Source organism: Penaeus chinensis, chromosome 41 (assembly GCF_019202785.1).
Source record: "Penaeus chinensis breed Huanghai No. 1 chromosome 41, ASM1920278v2, whole genome shotgun sequence".
Taxonomy (NCBI): domain Eukaryota; kingdom Metazoa; phylum Arthropoda; class Malacostraca; order Decapoda; family Penaeidae; genus Penaeus; species Penaeus chinensis.
The window spans coordinates 23,766,114-23,773,613 of NC_061859.1; positions in this window are offsets into that span (position 1 = coordinate 23,766,114).

Here is a 7,500-nt window from a genome sequence, read left to right on the forward strand (position 1 = left end):
CTGTTAGCAGTCTTCTTTGACCTTATGATACCACTTGGAAACATGGGATACTCATGAAGCTGTATGACATTGATTTAAGAGGAGCATTGCCTACCTTCATACAAAGCTTCCTTGCTGACAGGAAGTTTAGAGTGAGGGTGGGAAACAGCTTCTCTAACCTGGAAGACCAGCTAGAAGGGGTCCTTCAAGGGAGTGTCTTAAGTGTGACCCTGTTTGCCATTGCTATAAATGACATCGTAAAGGTCGTTCCAAGTGCTGTCTCATGTAGTCTGTATGTGGATAACTTTACACTGTACTGCTCAGGAGGAAGCTTACAGGATGTGCAAGGACACATGCAGACTGCAATAAATTAGGTTGTGCAATGGGCAACATACCATGGGGACAAATTTTCTCCAAACATTTCCACAAACGAGGAAAGTTCCATCCTTCCCTCTATTTAGGAGCAAACCCACTGCATTTTGCCGAAGAGGTAAAGTACTTGGGTCTAATTTTTGACTCAAGGCTTACATGGGTGCCTCACATTAAGCAGTTAAAGGTGAAAGCTACAAAAGCACTTAGTATTTTGCGGGTTCTTTCACACCTGTCTAGGGGTGCAGACTGCACAACGCTTCTGCGGCTTTACCGAGCACTCATTTGTAATAAATTTGACTATGGATGTAAGGCTTATTCATCTGCAACTCCCACTGTTCTCCGGATGTTGGACTCGGTTCATAATGAAGCTCTGAGAATCTGTTTAGGGGCTTTCAAGTCTTCACCTGTGGAGTCCCTATATGCTGAGAGTGGAGAACTACCTCTTTCATTACACCGGGACTACATGAACCTGATTTACTACACGAGACTACAAAGGATTCCGGGATCTTACATCCAGATTAGTTTTCAACCCCTTTGTGGATAGCCGATCCTATAGTAGGAGAATGAGGAATCTGGTGGAAGATCTTAATTTAAATCTCACAAAGGTTCTGGCTGTTGGAACTTCCCACCCCTTGGACCAATCAAGTCGAGCTGGATTTGGTCGGAATCAGGAAAGGGGAGAGATCCGAAGCAGAAGTCAGAGAGATATTTCTTCAACACACTTCTAAGTACTAAGGATCATATGCAATATATACAGATGGTTCGAAATCTGAAAATGGTGTGGGCTTTGCAGCAGTGAGCAGACGGAAGACTGCATCTGGCAGTCTTTCTCGATCAGCCTTGATTTTCACTGCAGAGTTACATGCCATCCTTGCCGCAGTCAAGATGACTAGATATCTTAGAAACCAATCCGTTGTAATATATTGTGACTCTTGCAGTGTCTTGAAAGCAATCAAGAGCTTAAACTCGTCACATCCAGTAGCTTGCACTGATGTCAGCACGTAAAAGGATAACTCTGTGTTGGGTGCCAGCACATGTTGGTATCAGTGGGAATGAGCGAGCTGCCAATCAGCCCTGTGATGCTCGTTTTCCTTTCTCACACACTAACTTGAAACCCAGCATCAGGAGTTGTCTTCGTGATAAATGGAGTCACCAATGGAGGCATACCTCTAGAAATAAACTGCGAGAGATTAAAGATGACCTTGGCAGTTGGGTGACCAGCATCCATCCCAACTAACAAGTAGAAGTTGTATTTACAAATGCCAAGAGCAATTAACGGTCGCACATGTAGTGGAAAGATGTGCAACATTCTCAGACCAAAGAGGAAGGTACCTGTCTCCCCCATATACACTAAAAAAGCTAAAGTTTTCCAAGTCTAATCATCATTTAGGCTTGGAAATTTTCATTAGTTTTTATCAAATAAAATTAGATACTAATCAACACATATTGGAACCCCTTTGCATTGAAAACATAATTAAACCATTTGAGTTATTGAGATCAGTTTCTCTTCTTGATATGGAATGGACAAAAGAGGATTCTTCTTGAAGAACCACATCAGCACAATCATTAAAAAGTTACACTTGACTGGTAAAAACAATGGAACACCATTATGTTCTACTGGTGTTCTATTGTACAATGCTACTTGATCATCAGTTTGGAAGCAAGATGGGTTCACAACCCTGTAAATTAAAATATTCTTCTCTACTTCAACAATAAACTTCTAGTCGCCATTGTGAAACAAACAAACAAAAAAAAATGGTTAAGTGAGATAATGAAAAAAAAAATTGCAAAATTCCTCCCAGGCTTTGTGAATCTCAGTAATATGACACGGGAATTTTTTGCGGGCGTGGTAATTTTGCGGTCTTTGTTGGTTGGTTTGACCCACATAAATAAACAACACAAAATATATTTCACCTACCCAATTGCGAACGATCCGTAAATAAACACGCCGAGGCGAAACTCGGTAGTAAGCGCTAGTGTACACGCGCACACACAGTCAGCATACAAACCAAGACAATAACAGAACGCAATCGCCATCAATGTGAATGATGGCAACCTGACAGATCGGGGGGGGGGGGGGGGTGCTACGAGTGCAGTAGTCCCGTGCAATAGCGTTTTAATTTTGCGATTTTTGCGGTCCGTTCTGACCCGCAAATTAAAACGCATGTAATATATTTCTATGAGAGAAAAATGAAGCAGTCGAAAAAAAAACCTGGGTTACAGTATGCTAGGCACAGTTTCTATTTTTTTATGCAGACCTTTCCTGAGCCTTTACAGACATAACATAAATAAAATAACTTCATTCTGGGCTAAACATTTAGGTGTGGTGTCTCTTAAAACCTTGTTCTCTGCACTTCATTCTAAATACTAAACAAATCTTACCTTTTGTGGGTCTTATCTGAGGTGGCTTTGGCAAGGCTCGTAATGGTGGACACTGTGGAATCATCGAGCATGTCTCTGCCATCAGATTCTGCACAATCATCCTCTGAACTGTTCAGTAATCTGCAGATTAATGCAATAGAAACAGAGTAGAAATAATTGAACTGAAGTCTCATGGTGATGACCATGTGGATGAGACATGAGTGTGTCTTGTTAATTCATGGAAGCTCAATACAGGATCTAATGCGGTACCCACAGGCTGCTATGCGGCGCTGTCAGTATAAGACCCGGAAGACGTAAAAAACAGTGACTGAACAATTCACTCGCTTGACTGCACTGTGATCATAATGCCTTGAATTGACGTTGTAACGTAAATTATTTATCTTTTAAAGCTGCAACGAGGAGACTGTTGTACAGATTTTAAAAGTATCATATGAGAAATGTCTCCGAGGGCTGTCAGTGTTATGTTGACTACATCGAAAAACATCGGTTGCCAAAAACATTACATTTGAAGTTATAGAAGGTGCAAATTTCTGAGAATTCTGAACAAAATAAATGGTTTATTATGAAGCAAAAAAAACTGTAAACAATGTTCAAAAGAAGTTCACACGGGTCTCATACTGAGAGCACCACGTCACAGCATAGTTTCGTAGTTTCCATTGGAAAAATATGATGGTATATGCCACCACTCCCTTCAAAGTTTCAATCTTGAAAAAAGCTTCCATTTAAAGTTGAACAAAAGGCAACCCGTGTTCGATCCCTGCGTGAGTGAGCACTTTTCATTTTGTCATTGATGTTTTTCTTTTGTTTGGATTATCATGCAGTAACAATATGCATTTTAGCTATGGTCTCTACAAACTGGCAATTCAAAGTTTATATTGTTAATGAAATTGTTTTAATAAACCAAAGTTAGTGGAACTTGCAGCACAACACTTCCCTACACTGCCCCCCCCCCCCTTAAGAAACACCCTTGACTATTGCTAGTGGCCATAAAGCCTGTAATTTCGTGCATGCCAGAGTTAAAAGCGTTTGTGAGAAATTCAAATATTCTGTTCACAGTTTTACTTTTCCAGTCACACATTTTTGCCAGCTGAAAAATGTGGTGTAGAAATACCAGTGAATAATTTATGGATGATCAATCCTACATTTTGGGCTTCGGTTTCCTCTTCCACCCTCGACTTTCAGTTTTTGTTTCTACATTGCTAAATTATCTGGCTTCTTTCTTTTTTTCAAGAGCTTTATCCCAGTCCACTGAAAAATAATGAAGGTTAATTATCTTGTGCACGATCTACAAATTCCAACAGGACAAAGAAGCAGCATTGCCGATAGCATTATATGAGAGCATCTGTTCAACATGCTCCAACAATTTTAAAATGAATACGACTACGAGGTGACAGTTCAAGGCATACACAGTTGTGTCATTAGTCCCAAGATTGATTCTTTGTCAGGTACAAGAGGGGGGGGGGGGGTGATTTGGTGGATGCTGTCAATACTACTCTTTCATCTGAAGTCACTTCCACAATATTACGAGTAGTAAAACCTGGTGTGGACAATTGTCTTGACTTTTTTATGTAATTCAGCCTCAGGGCCCATTGGAGGAAAAGCTGACAGTGTATATTTTCCTCAATTCCTTAGCAGAACTTGAATCACTTACCTGTCTTGTATAGAAGTTTACGGATGGGAAATGCCCTCCAAGTGTCACCAGGCACCTTACCCTTCTTGGCAGCAGAGTCGATTTTGTGGTCCTGATAAGGCGGCCAAAGACAACATTTTGTTCCATGCTGCCAATTTTCTGGAATAATGGCCACAAATGTCATGCCATTCTCATGGAACTCGGCCAGAAGATAAAGCATGTTTGAACTAAAATTTAGATATGAGAATAATACTGAAAATAGTTCATTATCTTGAGAGTTGAATAAAATGATCTGCACATTTTCATGATGGTTGTTCTCAAACTGTAGGTGTTGATATTTGCTTACTGGTGTAAACACCATTTAATCAACAAAATATTCGACTAACAGCCCCGGCCATTTCAAATGACTAAAATCTCACTTTTTAATTTTCGCAACTATGAAAGTAAGCTACCAGTAAACAAAGAAACCATGAGAAATGAATACCTGACTATCCTATCCAGAACAGTTTCCAAGTTAACCTGAAACAGACAATCTTTCTTTTGGCTTAATGGAACTGATGAATCAGTGGAGTAAGAATGAAAATTTCTTTGTAGGGCAACATCAGAAGTTTGTAGTTAATTGCTGATAAGTTTGCATTTAATCCATCACTCAGGCAAGATACTTTAACAAGGCCAATTTGAAGCCTCCAAGCTAGTACTATCATCCAAGGGGTTGGCGGTTCGCGAACCGCCCAGGCGTGAGAAGTTGCAATTGTCGCCTGGAGGTTACTGTCTTTGTGCCGGGCGAAGATTCAGGGAAAGGAGTGTAGACAGATTAGCAGTTTAATCTGGTGTGTGTTGTGTAGTACCTTTGTTAACATCGTTCTGTATTTGAAATGAGAGGTATTGGTGTTACAATGAAGCAAATTATAGGTAATTATGAATACAATAGCAGATATACTCAAACATGATAATATGCATAATGATAGTAATCATGTATATAATGAAAATAAGAAACTAAGTTAACTATAATGATGAGAACAATAACATTATCACCAGGCAATAACGTAGAAATGACAACTGAAGAAAAGCAATATAATGATCATGCAAAAATCATGGTAAGATAATAATTTATACAATCTCCCTCTCTCCCTGTCTCTCTCTCTCTCTCTCTCTCTCTCTCTCTCTCTCTCTCTCTCTCTCTCTCTCTCTCTCTCTCTCTCTCTCTCTCTCTCTCTCTCTCTCCCTCTCTCCCTCTCTCCCTCTCTCCCTCTCTCCCTGTCTCTCTCTCTCTCTCTCTCTCTCTCTCTCTCTCTCTCTCTCTCTCTCTCTCTCTCTCTCTCCCTCTCTCCCTCTCTCCCTCTCTCTCTCTCTCTCTCTCTCTCTCTCTCTCTCTCTCTCTCTCTCTCTCTCTCTCTCTCTCTCTCTCTCTTTCTCTCTCTTTCTCCACACAAACACACACACACACACACCATACCTCTCATTTCAACTCTGGCCCAGAGTTGTATGGCTAGCTGGGTAAATCATGATTGTCCCTCAGAGTAAAGCACAATGATGGCACAACGAAAGGTCTGCGAGGTTTTGCTGATACTGCTGTGATACCAGGCTATAGCCATATCAATTCCGAATCACCACCCAAACATATTATGAAGTTTCATCAGTTCCCAGTTTTGAAAACAAAAAGTATCAACCTTTCTGGGTCAACATCTAGAGATATTTTCGGTTTCATCTACTCTTAAGTAAATATGTTTTCTTAGTTTCTGTTCATACACATGTACACACAATGAAAGAAGTATCAGTGCAGAGAGGGCCCGATGCACACAGTAAACATTAAAGCAGCCGTTGATGTTCTGGGAGGGTTGTTGCTTGCTCTTAAAGATTCAAACCACTCAATGATTGTTCCATAATCCTTAAAACATACATTTGCAGGAAATGCACGTGGTCAGTTTTGTATCATGGTCATGACAGTCAAAATGCATACATCACAAGTGACAGGAGGTTTACAGCGTTATCGATATTGTCCGTCAGCATCCTTTCGAAACCTATAACCTAGGACATTTTTTGTAGAATTCGAAACCCCTAACATTTAGATACATTCTTTGATTTTGGTTTGTGGTCCTTACAAAACAGGGGATGATCAAAGTTTGTTAGAAACAAAGCAAAGGAAAGCTTCAAATGAGAGAAGGACCTGACTGTGCGAATCACATTCTTTATACACACCAATCTCCGCTTTGCAAGCCCGTGGAAACTTTCAAATGCTCAGATTCAATAGAACACTTCTTTTTTTTTATCTTTCTCATTCTTCAGGATGATTTTAAAGATATTCAGCCACGTAATAACATATCATATGATTCGGACACGTTGGAAATTCTTGCCATATATCAGAGACGTTAATTACTTATTTCAAATATAACACATACAGATTGAGTTGCTAGTGGACCAGTCAACGCAAAATCTGAACGTTCAAGAGAAAAAGTCATGGCTACTATCTTCTAGGATGCAGAGGGGATTTTGCTGGTTGACTTCATAGAGAGCAAGTAAGCAGTTACATCTGCTTATTATGAATGCGTTTTGAGAAAACTGTCCAAAAGAATTTCAGAAAAACATCTTGGAAAGCTGCTCTTTCCAGGGTGTTTTTCTTCCACCACGACACTGCACCCCGCTCACGGTGGTCGGTTGATAAGAGCTGTGCTTCGTGAATTTCGATGGAAAATCGTCCGATATCCACCTTACAGCCCCGATTTAGCCCTATCCGACTTCTTTTCGTTTCCAAAATTGTAAAAAATCATTGAAGGATATCTATTTTCCATCGGTTAAAGATGTAAAAAGAGCTGCTCTGACATGGTTCAGCTCACATGACTTCAAACTAGTGGCGATGTATTATTACTTTTTTTTTAAGCCCCTCGTATATGCAAATAAGTATGTATATAAAAACATATATATCTATGTTAACTATATATACATATAATATATATACATATGTGTGTGTGTGTGCGTGTGCGTGTGCGTGTGCGTGTGCGTGTGTGAGTGCGTGTGCGTGTGCGTGTGCGTGTGCGTGTGCGTGTGCGTGTGTGTGTGTGTGCCGGTGGGCGTGGGTGTGTCTGTCTATATCTATCAATCTATCTTTCTATCTATATATCACTTATATAGTTATCTAT